At 43.5% G+C, this 12,593-nt stretch overlaps 1 protein-coding gene and 1 long non-coding RNA gene across 4 annotated transcripts in view; both read left to right on the top strand.

Moving 5' to 3' along the window:
- Window positions 1-568, top strand: part of LOC108250523 — a 3,107-nt gene extending 2,539 nt beyond the window's left edge. Inside the window, exon 4 of the long non-coding RNA XR_001809299.2 lies at window positions 370-568. This is a non-coding gene — a long non-coding RNA (uncharacterized LOC108250523). The remainder of the gene's footprint in view (window positions 1-369) is intronic.
- grid1b (glutamate receptor, ionotropic, delta 1b) overlaps window positions 1-12,593 on the top strand; it is a 357,735-nt gene that overhangs the window by 260,593 nt on the left and 84,549 nt on the right. The gene's annotated exons all lie outside the window — the stretch shown is intronic.

The raw sequence follows: 12,593 nt of genomic DNA, 5'->3' as shown, positions 1-12,593 counted from the left end.
AAAATTAAACAAAATAAACATTTGAAATATATGAGTTTGTATGTAATGTATGAATATAATATACAAGTTTCACTTTTTAAATGGAATTACTGAAATCAATCTACTTTTTCATGATATTCTAATTTTATGACCAGCACCTGTATGTGCTAATATTTAACGGAAACCTGTTACCACCCTCACTAAGTCTTCTTTCTAAGTCATGAGATATTTATTTACCCATTCCTTATATGACTATTAGCATTTGCTCACTCATTTTAAATGGGACCAACATGGCTAAGCTAACTTATTTGTTGTTTAGTTTTTTTCCTCCAAAACAGATATGAGAACACATTCTTTTCTTCACATTATATTTCATTCTTGTCTTCACAGTTGCTCCTGCAACAACAACTGTAGCCCCCACTTCAAATGCTACAGTTTCTGTAAATACAACTGCAGCAATTACAACCACCAGTGTTGCAAATACAACTTTAGCTACAGTAACACCTGCTAATGCAACCACTAATGCCACCACTGCCACGACTACTGCCACCAGTCTAGCTACCAATGCTTCGACCGCAGCTACATCTGCTACNAAGCCCCGCTTGTAGAGCTCCGTCATGATGTCCTTATACTCCGCACGCTGGGCCAAGACGTCTGGGCTGTAGTCCTCCACAATACGTAGAGACGCACCTTTGTAGTCGAGTTTTCCTCTCTTCCTGGCTTCCCGAATGATGAGGTCTTTGGTCAGGTATCGGTGCAGGCGGAGGATCACCGGGCGAGGAGGACGACCTGCGGGCCGCTTAGCTGCCAGGGAGCGGTGCGCTCTGTCGAGCTCTGGTGGGGTCTGGAGCAGCTCCTTCCCAAATAGCTCACACAGAAGGTTGGAGAAAAAGTGAGTAGGGCGCCCACTTTCAGTGTCTTCGGGCAGACCGAGGATGCGGATGTTTTGCCGTCTGCTGCGGCTCTCCAAGTCCGTCACTTTGTCTTTTAGCTTAGCATTGTCTTCACGGAGAGCAGCACACGAGTCTTCGAGGCCAGCCACTCGTTGGCCCAAATCTTCTGTTACGAGCTCCAAAGAGGAGAGTCTCTCTGCCTGTTCCTCCAGGCTCTGCCTCACCTGGTCTAGCTTGGAGCTCAGCATGTTGGCAGAAGACTTGAATTCAGATTTAAGGTCCTCACCGTGCTGCCGAAGCAGTGCGGTGATAGCCTCCAGCGTTAGGCTAGCGTCCTCTTTCTTGCTTCCTTTCGCGTTCTTACAGGCCATAACTTAGTGAGTAAGTATCCAAAATACTGTTTTTGTATCGGTGGGTGGTATAAAATCAAGTTTCTGCGGGGTGAATTTAGTAAAAATGCTGGATTTTTCCGGAGCAGTCCGTTGCTACGTCTACCCTGTCCGCATGGCAAACCGGAAGTCTCATAATTTATGAATTTTAATGATTATTACATTTTTTATATTTCTTGGCAGACAATAATGTTTTGGTCTGTTAGCAAAATATCTCCTGACCCACTGGACGGATTTTATGGAAATACTGGATGTATTTTTAACTTCTGGAGTCAACTCGGATTTAAAATGGCTGCCTCAGCTAATCAACATTAGCAAACACATTCCTTGATGGGAATGCTTGTCGCCCGCCGCCTGTTGGCGTTGGAGCCATTTTGGTCACAGGATGAGATGCTCTCAGAGTGAGTGTTTGGGAGGACTCTCAGCTACTACCACACCAGCTTTTAGCTCTTTCTGTCAAACCTTTTAGCTGTTTTTGTTTTAATATCTCACAGACCAGTGGGTGACATTAGCCTAACAGACACGCAGTGAGTGTGTGTCGGTCATCTACTAGAAAAGCGTTTGAGCTAAAAGCTGGTGTGGTGGTAGCTGAGAGTCATCCTTTTGTGTGAATGTTAGAATACACAGAAGTAAATCTAAGTTTGGATTTAAAGTTTTATCCTGACTTGTTCTGGTTCTTCAGACCCAATCAGAACCTGAGAAAACGGATCAAATCAAACAGTTACTGATTCACCCTCAGATGGCACTGTGGGGTTTTTACACGCAGATTCAGAAACAAACCCAATCAGGCGAGACAGAAAAGTTTTCCTCCTCATTCTGCTCAGGATGATGTTTCAGGTGAGGCTTCTTCGAGGAGGAGGAGGAGGAGGAGGAGGAGGCACTCTGCTGTTCTCCTTCTGTAACCTCATGACGTACATCTGATCGTCTCAGCAGAGGTTTAAGCTGACAACACACAGATGTTTGACACAAACAAGAAAAAGGTTCCATCTTGTGTGGCGATGAGTAGAACTACAGTTCTGTGGTGTTTTCACACCATGAGGACGCTTCTTTAACCGGTTCCTGGACCTGACAAAGTGGGTTTATTAAGTCTAACATCATGAGGAGTCCAGACAGCAGCCGGAGAGCTGCCATCAGTTGGTTCTACACCGAACTACCAGCTCCCACCTGGGAGTTCTGGCTCGAAGCTTGTTCTGAAGGCTGAGAGGCGTCGGTTGGGTTCATCAGGACCTGAACCTTAAACTTTACATCCTCATCTGTTTTACACAAGAATCTATTTTAATTAAGCATTTTACAGAACAAACGTGATTCTTGAGTTGTTTTTCTGCGTCTGTGTGAAGTCTGTCTGCCAGGAAGAGTGGTTCAGTCCCAGGCTGTTTGACTTTTTAATGCATGCCGAGCTGTAGGAGAGCATGATTCAGATTCCTACAGAACACCTCGGCTTCTAAATTTAAGCTGAAAGTGCAGCAGGAACGTGATTCATCTTCCGCTCCTCGGAGGTTTGAGGGATGAAACGTGAGCAGGAAGCGTTCAGGGCGGGAAGTCCGGCTGACATTTTGTCTCAGTTTGACCTGACTTCAGCCTTTTTGGCCCGCAGCGATGGCAGAGAGGATTTATCTCTGCTCCTTATCTGTGGTTCTGCTCGGCTGGGAGCAGCTTCATCAGTAACGGGCCGGGCCGGGTGTCTCTTAAATCCTTATCACAAAGTGACGCTGGAGGAAAAAAAACAGCTCTATCTGTGAGATTGTTGTTGTTGTTTATCTGCTTTTTGTACAAATATAACTTTTACATCACAGGTTTACCAGATTTCTGATCAAAAATCAACCTTAAGTTTCAGCGAGCAGCTCATGTCATCAGGATAAGGATAAATAAATAAGGATTACATGACGGTCTCCATCCCTGTGCAGGAAGAAATATCTGTGGTATCTCTGAAGGCCAGCAGGGGGCGCCTCTTATGGCTTTAAAGGAGTTTTATTGAAGTCAATGGGAGAAAGGTGACACGTATTCCTTATTTTTGGGCTTTACTGAATATCTCAGTTTGCTCTCTGCAGCAGAACATTTTCCCACCTTGATGAGGTCACTTTTTTATTTTTAGAACCTAAAGCTCCACATCTGCTAAATGTTTACAAGAAAACATCCTTTTCTGGTGTCCTGACTCTGGTGCTCTCATGTTACAAAATAAACTTTGAAAATGTTAACTTTTCCAGGAATATTTTTATGATTTGATGTCATTGTCACATTTATGCATTTATATATTTATATTTACCACATTTAAACAACAGAAGCTGAGTCTTAAACATAGATTTAAAAGATTACAACTTTATTACACCTTAAAAGTTGGTTGTTTGATTTGAGGAAAGCATCCAGAGTGAAAAACATTTTAAAATACATTTTATTGCAGGAAGGTGGTACCTGCATCCTCCCTGTTTCCACGGCGACCCATCCGTCCACCGTTACTCTGAATTAAGAAGAAAAGTTTTCCTTTAAAACTCACTAAAGAAGATCATATTTGTGTAATAAAAACAAAATGATGTTAAAGTCTTAAAGACCTGCAGGGAAGTGACTCACAACCAAAAGGTTTCCTGAAGTTAGACTTGCAGCTCTAATGATGCTTCTTGGAGCTTTCTGCAGATTGACAACCAGATAAAGTCTGTTTAACACGATCTGAGCTCTCATTTAGAAACAGTTCTTCTGTTTCTGGTTTCTAAGCTTTTCCTCAGATCGTCGTCTTCTCGGTGCCTCAGGGAACAGAATCCGGTTCTGTGGTCTGAGTTGGGTTTGGCTTTAGCAGCAGTGAGCTGACGTTGTTTCTAATTTATCTGCATCCCACCACTGACTGGTGAGCAAGAACAGGAAGTTCTGGGCTGGATGTTCGTTATCTTTTATCCCGATCAGCTGGCTTCCAAAAACATTGGCCCCGTCGCCCCTAAATCAGTCGACTGCAGCCGGTTTCCTAGATTGCTTTGCAACCTGCTTAGTCATCGATTCCAGTGTGATTGCCAACAAAACTCTGTGACCTGAAGGACTAAAACACACAAGTTTTACTGTCAGCAAGCAGGGCTTTTAAAGTCCATCTGAAATTAAATGCTTTTCCCTGCCACAGTCTACATATCTGCTCTGTAAATCACTCGTCCCGGGTTCAGGTCAGCATCGCTTCAAACAGTTTCTCCTCAGTTTCTGTGGTGGACTGAGATACGTGGCTGTAGGCAAACATGATCTACAACACCAGGGTCATTTATTGGTCCTGTGGAACATTTCTGTAGCATTAAAACTGTAAAACATCACATATATGCCATAAAACACACATTAAAATAACAGCAGCAGGCCTTGCTGACTCTCTGCCCAATTCAAGATGGCCGTCAGTGCGAGATCACATGAGATCAAAGATGACTTCAGGGTTTGACCACAACAACGACAGACTTTGACTTTAAAAGCCTGAGACCTGATTTGGATTTAAACCCTGAATTGTTGTATTTATTCCTCATTTTCTGAAGGAGAACCTCAGAACCTGCCGAGTGGAAACCTCACACAGACGTCTGGTTGTAGGAGAGAAGCTGCCTGCTGATGGAGCTTTGAAATAAGAGCAGGAGTGGATCCTGTTTTCTTTAAATAAACGTCAGCTGAAAGTTGGGCTCCAGCTGATCTGAAGCATCAATCAGTTCCTCCCAGCATCCGAACTGAAGCATCATCTGTTACACAAGAAGTGTAATCATTTTTAAACACACACAGTTTGTTGTCTTTCACTTGTTAGATGAAAACGTTGGTTGCTGATTGATGAACAGCTAAAAAATAAAACCCTGTTCTTTGTTAAAACCAGTTTCCAGCCTGAGAAACGTGATGAATTAGATTTAATTCAAGAAGATTCATTTCTGTGTTTTCTGACCAACATTGACTGTATGCACACCATGTTTCTCCTCCCAGCTCCTCCCTCCTGTCTGTTTTATCTCTGGATCTTTGGGGCGACAGACAGACACACACACCCACACACACACACACACACACACACACACACACACACGCAGGGCTTGGATGGCGAGCTGTAATCCCTCCACATCCTCACCCTCTCTAATTTAAATCAGCTCGACGCCAGCAGCTCCGTCTGTCTGTTACTTCTTTATTCCTGCGTCTCTTAATCCCTGTTTCTCTCTGTTTTGCTCACTTGCACTTTGAAGTAGTGGTTCTGTTTGTCCCAGTGGGTCGGGTCGGGTCGGGACTATTAAACGCAGCCTTGCATGAAACTGATGCAAACCTCTGCAGCTCAGCTGTGAGCCTGAATCCAGACGAGCTTCACATGATGTGGAAACAGGTTCTCTGCAGGACTTTATCAGCCTCTCTGATGGTTGTGGAGGAGCTGTGGCCCACTCTTCTTTCCAGCGTTGCTTCAGCTCATTGGTTTCTGCTCAGCTCTCTGAGGTTCTGGTTCTGCTTCTGGACCGTTCTGCTGTGTTTGGGATCATTGTGCAGCTGTGGGGGTTCATGGTCGACTGATGGAGTTTTAATTTGGTCCATTCTGATTGAAGAGCTTCTTGGGGACAATGTTTTTTATCATTTAACAATATTTGGCAATAATACATTTATACAATTTAATTTATAAAGCACTTTAAAAGCAGCATCATTGACCACAGAGCTGTCAGTATAACTGCTTCATGTAAAAAATGTTTCTTTAACAACCTTTAGAAAAACTTCGACATTTAAAAATAAGATATAGAGGAGGAACTGTGGGCTGCAGTGAGCTGCTTGTATTTAATGGATTTATATCCCAGAATAAAACCAGTCAGTCATTATATGCTGTAACTTTCAATGAGAGATTCCAGTCACTTATATGTGTAGTTTATTGTTGTCTTGTAGAAATATTTTGACTGAGAATGCACATTGAAGTATTCATATAAGATCAGGAGAGAGTTCACCTCATTAGCAGCGGGCCTCAGAACCCAGAAGTCCAGTTCAGTCTGAAAACTGAGACCCTGCAGGAAGCTCGGCATCTTCATGTTGAACTGCTCCGTCTTCAGTTGGAGACATTTGACAAACTGACAAAAAAAAGCTCCTTAAAAGTTGTGTGGTTGTGTTATCAGAACCCTCCCAATCATCATCTACAGTTGGAGACTTCAATCAGATCCAACATGTTATTATTCCAGCCAATCTGTTCCCATCACTCCACCTTTTCTTTATCTCCTCCATCACACACAAAGTCCAGCGAAGCCGGAGGAGGAATCCTGCTATCTCTCCATCGGAGTAAATCTGTCTGATGGCTTAGTGTTCGCTGACAGCAGTTCTGCCGATTGGACCCGCTGGTTCTGAGAGGACACTCGGAGGTGGGAGGATGCAGGAAGGGTTTACCATCAGAGCCAAGAGATTTCTCTGGGTTTTTTCCCACAGAGTTTCAACGTGAGAGCTTTGACTTCCTGTGATGGAGGCTTCTTCATCAGCTGGTGCAAAAACAGCCGTAGCTCCAGAGAGTGGAGTGGTAGTAGTTGAGAGTCATCCCAACACCGATCTTAGTTTAACACTAAGAGTCTTAAAATAGTTTTTAATTTTTAATGTGACTGATGATGCTAAAGATGCTAATGAATGACCGCTGAAGGAGCTCAAATTGACTTGTTGAAGCTTAATAAATAAGCTAAAAGCTAAAAATAGCTAAAGACTAGCGAAAGGGTAAAGGTAAACTTCAGGGAACTTTAGGGAACTTTAGGGGACTTAGGGAACTTTAGGGAACTTCAGGGAACTTTAAGGAACTTTAGGGAACGTCAGGGAACTTCAGGAAACTTCAGGAAACTTCAGGATTCAGCCTCTGATGTTTTTGTTTTTGCAGTTTTATTCTGGAAATATTCTCAGACATTTTCTCAGGTTCTGGAGGAACAGTTCTGAGGAAAGTTCAGCTGCTCCTCATTAATTAGTGATGACCCCCTCCACACACACACACACCACACACCACACACACACACACCACACACCACACACACACACACTACACACACCAGGCTGCAGTTCATCTTCAGAGTTTCAGAGTTTCAGATTATTTTTATTTGACTTTTTTTAAAGCCAACTTTCCATCAGTCCCTGCTGTGCTTCATTTCCTGTCTTATTCTAACAGCCTGATCCGACACACAGAGGCATGCTGGGTATCCTGGGGTCATTAGTGATGTTAGCAGGACTCTAATCATCGTCTTTGTTTACCCATCAGCCGCTCTCTTACAGTCACACTTCATGACATGATGTCTCTCAGGAATTCATTTCTATAAATATTTTATTCTTCCTTTAGTTTTGCTTTTAGAAAAAAACCAACTCATCAAAGCATCAAAGACCTTTTTAATCCTGAGTTTGTTCTGGTCTAAAACCAGAAGTCTGCCACCTCCCCGGCTGATAAACTGAATCTTCCTTAAAGATGAAGAAATTTAACAAACCAGGGATCGAAAACTTGGTTTGTTGAGAAGCCTCCATCTTCTTCCTCCTGTCTGGGGTCGGGTCTTAGAGGAACCCGGGTCAGGACTGAAGCCCAGATGGTCTTCTCTCCAGCCCTTCCTGGAGGACTGCGAGCTGTTCTGAGTCTCCTGGAGTCTCCTTCCAGGATCAGCTGTCTGAACCTCCCCAGGACTCCAGTACCAGTACTACGAGCACCGGTGGTACCAGTACTACAAACACCAGCGGTACCAGTACTCTGAGCACCAGCAGTACCAGTACTACAAACACCGTTAGTACCAGTACTACAAACACCAAAGGTACCAGTACTACAAACACCAAAGGTACCAGTACTCTGAACACCGGTGGTACCAGTACTCTGAGCACCAGCAGTACCAGTACTACAAACACCGTTGGTACCAGTACTACGAACACCTGCGGTACCAGTACTCTAAGCACCAGTGGTACCAGTACTGGGAGTCGTGGTCTGTTTTGGTTTTTTCGTGGTCAGTTTCAGTTCTAGCTGTTCTTCTGTCGGCTGTTTGGAGTTCCTGCTGCAGTGTTTTGAACCGTTTGCTGTCATGACTGTAGAAGTTGTTCAAACACACCAGGCTGTGGGAGGTAGGGGTGCAGAAGGTGCTACAGAGCCTCAGACAAACTGTGCAGATTTATAGATGAAATTCTGAGCTCAGATACAATGGAGGTTAATTCTGCCCAAAACAAAGATGGCCGAACTGAGGAGGAAACGAACAGAACTCCGTCAGATTGACCTGGACTCAGACTGAGAGACGCAGCGACGATTGGAGGACTCTCAGCAAACAGAGACATTCAGAGATTATTTAAGACAAACTGACCTCACTTATAGACTTTAAATCCCAAACTCTGTTCCTGCTGAATGAATCCAGTGGATCCAGGAAACCTGTTTCTGTAGTCTGCATTTCTGCCTGTTTCTGGTGAAGCTGTTGAAGCAGTTTATCTTCTGCCTTTAGTCTCCATCTTTTTACCATTTTTTTCCTTTCCAACAATATATGTTTTTCCAAAATGAGTCTTTTTTTATTCCTTTTCTTCATTAGGATGAATTATTTAGCCAGAACACGTTTTTTTTGTTTTGTTTTCAGCTTCCTGAAAGCGCATTCATCACATTCATCATTTCAGCCTTTTTCACTGGAGATAAAGCCTCATTCATCCCAGCTCCTGCTGCTCTCTGAGGGGGGAGGGACGAGGGAGGCAGGTGAATAAAAAGTGTATCTCTTCAGATAATGAGCTGAGCTGCAGAACAAAGCCGACGAGGTCATGGTGACGTCCAGCGTGTTGTTTTCTGCTCCAGCCTGGTGCAGAACCTGACAGCTAGCTGCCTCCAAAAGCTACACATTTACATCTGATGGCTACTTCCTGACTCCCTGAGATATTTTGCTAACAGACAAACACAGTTTATCGCCCACAGCTGATAAAAATCTAACCTGGATGAATTCTGCAGAAAGTCTGACTGAAATTCAAGGCTTTTCTTAACTTTTACCTTCTTTTCTTGTACAACCTGCCTTTAACACACACACACACTTATCCGGCGGCTCTTGTCACACACTGATGCGAGTCGAAGCTTTGAATTTGAAATACGTGTCAGACTCCCGGCAGACAGACTGAGGCTCCGCCCAGCTCGCACGCCGCTCCACCTCAGTCAGACGGGGAAAAGAAATCTGTGCCTGCGGTAAATATCCAGTGAAAATTAGAGCATGAAGACGTGGTTTTCTTCTTCATCCCGTACATGTAATAGCATCATTTTTCACATCAGAGCTGGCCTCACACACACCTGGGAGCCAGGTGTGTGTGTGTGTCCAGGCTGGGATCAACAGGAAGCTCAGATCCACGTCTGTTAATCACATGTAGCGTTTCTGACCAGCGTTCAGCTGCTTCTGCTGGCTTCAACTTTAGTTCCGTTAAGTTTAGCTTGTGTTCTTCTCAGTTTTAGCTTCTGCAACAAGTTTCTGCGGTAGTTCAGCTCAGTGTTTATTATTGTTGTTGTTTGTCTGTCCAGTCCTCTCATTATCTTGTATTCCAGCCTGAGATTCGGCTCAGAGAACCGGTGTATTTTCTTTTAATCTGCAGCCACAGCCACTCAGGGGAACTTGTACCAGAGCGGCCATGTTTGGCTCTACCCAGGGAATCAATGGCCCATTTTGTCTCTGGCCATATTGTGTCTGAGAGCTAATCAGCCATCAAGGCCCCATTATGGAGGCAGGCAGAGCGTGCGCGCACACACACACACACACACACCAGGCCCAGGAGAGAGGCGCACCTGAGGATTAAAACAAAGAGAAGCATCAGCAGGATTGTAGGGAAGGCAGAGCAGAATTAAAGCAGTCAGATGTGGCGTTGCATACAAATGTGTCTCTGCAGCTCCATCGCAGATCTCCTAGCAACTGAGTCCGCTCTATAACCGAGGTCCGGTGCGTTCGAACGGACGTGGAGCTGCAGAGCCAGCTTATCTTCAGGTACATCCCAGATGTCTTCGTCTCGGTTCTGATGGATGCAGGCTCAGAAGAAAGGAGCACGGCGCATTCAAATGTCCTCCTTAATTCAACAGGTGTGTGTCTGTATTCGACTCACGCACGCAGGCAGCCAGTGTGTGCATTAAACCCTGCCACATTTACTCCTACTGTAAACAAATCTCTTAACTCCTGATCAGAATGAACTAATTACTCCTAAATGTCTGTACTTTTTATGGTTGCAATATAGACCTTATTATTTTCTTTTCAACTTTTAATCCCAGAAATGAATCAATAAGAGAAAATACAAATTATTCAGGACAAGACTAAGTCGACAACTTTATGTTCGAGGTGATTTCTCAGATATACAGTTATATTATTATATTATTCTATACTCCAGCAGTTAGTTTTCCATGATGAGTCATTTCTGATTAGAACTTTTAAATGAAGGAAAATAATCTGTCTTTTTAAGATCTAAAACCCCAAAAAGGTGTGAAAATGTTTTAATTTTAAGTTTCAAAATAAACCTGCTGAGCCGAGGTGACGAGGACCAATCAGAATCTAAAGTTTTATTGGGAAATCATCGATGAACCTGTTGTTTCTGAAACAGGTTTCAAACCAGCAGCTTTTAGATCAACTTCAGCTGCAGAAGTTAAAAATGTTCTGAAAGAGTCCAAACCTCTGCCTCCCTGCAGCTTTCAAACAAATGCACTGTTAGTTCTGTTCTTTCACAGTTTACGTGAGGCACGTGTTGATTGTGAAATATAATTAAATTTATATAATGTAGAAAAAGGCTTCGTCCTGAATGATTTGTATCCTGCTGAAGAGTTTTCTGTTTTTGAAGACATGAAGGTCACAGTTCGAGCGGTTCCAGCGTGGAGGTCGATGACCTGAAGCCTTGAGAGAAAATGGCTTTTCTCAGTGAAAAGACGAGGTTAATGTTTAAAAATCCATCTGAGGCCACCAGATGAGCTCCGCTGCGCTGCTTTACTTTCCAGCTACATGAAAATTAAAGACAAACTTTAATAATTTTCAAAAAAGCCAAACTCCAGATTTCCTTTCATTCTGGGCTCCTTTAAGCCTCTAATATTCTAAATAAAAGCAGCTTATGGTGATAATTTCAGATTGTTTGCTGTATTTTAGCCTGGAGTTCTCTGTGTTTGACAGGAACTTAGTAGATTTACTCCAGAGGCATTTTTCAGCTTTAAGATCGTCCTTCATGAGTAAAACTACTTCAGTCTGAAATGTTTACCTTTTTTAAGCTTTTTACATACATTTTTTGTTTGGAAACAGTTATAATCTGATGCTGAGGAGACTTTAATGAACTGATGAGACTTTCCCAGATCCACTGAACTTCCATGCTCCTGAGTTTGCACATATTTAGCTGTAAAGTGAGCAGAAATCTACAATATCCTAAGATAAAAGATAAAAGTGTGACTTTTTAGTGTTTGTGGGGCAGGAAGGCTGAGTCTGATGGATTTCATCCTAAATAAAGATGTGTGCTGATTACCTGCACAGCTGTCTGTTTTTAAAGAATCAAACTCATAATTTGATGCAGCTCATTCTACACCTCATGCTGAGCCTCCCCTCCTGCTCCTCCTGCTCCTCCTCGCTCTGCATGCAGATGTGCAGCTGAGCCCTGTGGGTAGGTGGTCCTCCAGTCAGAGGGTCATCGTGTCCTCAGGCAGGACGCTGTCCCCCCCTACCCCCTGACCCCCGCCCACTGACAACCTTATCACTGCGTTAAAGTGCTGGATGTCATGTGTGCAAATATAGAAATGAAGTCACTGAATGAGAAACTCTGTGAGGAACCTGGAGAAGGTCAAAAGTTGCTGTAATCATTTAAAGGTTGTGGAGGCGGGACTTCAGACGCAGGTCTCTGATGGGGAGCAGGACTCTGAGAACGTCTGATTGGTTGACGAGGAGGAGGAGGCGGGACTTCAGACGCAGGTCTCTGATGGGGAGCAGGACTCTGAGAACGTCTGATTGGTTGACGAGGAGGAGGAGGCGGGACTTCAGACGCAGGTCTCTGATGTCTCCATCAGTCCTGATTTAACTGCGGCTGATGAACGTCTGAGTGGCTCTAAGGTCCTGATTGGAGCAGAAGGATCTGATCAGCAGCTTGTTGGATGTTTGCAGTTTTAGGGGATTATTCAGGGTTTAAACTTTATTTTATTTCATTCAGCTGCCTTCACTCAGGTCTGGGTGTTTCTGTTGCTGCTGGTAGAACAAGGCAGAACAACAGAAACAAGCTACCAGTTTGTTTTCTGATGAACATTCAATCAATCAATCAATCAACTTTATTTCTATAGCACATTTTAAAAACCACAGGGGTAGCCAAAGTGCTGTACAATAGATAGAAAAAAAACAGTAAAAAGGAAATAGATAAAACAAATAAAGAGATAAAAAAGATAAATAGATAAAAAGAGACATACACATACGGGTTCACAGCAGGT

This window comes from Kryptolebias marmoratus, linkage group LG17 (genome assembly GCF_001649575.2).
Source record: "Kryptolebias marmoratus isolate JLee-2015 linkage group LG17, ASM164957v2, whole genome shotgun sequence".
In the NCBI taxonomy this organism is placed as follows: domain Eukaryota; kingdom Metazoa; phylum Chordata; class Actinopteri; order Cyprinodontiformes; family Rivulidae; genus Kryptolebias; species Kryptolebias marmoratus.
Note: the sequence above shows the minus strand (reverse complement) of the source record. Positions and strands in the feature narration are given on the sequence as shown.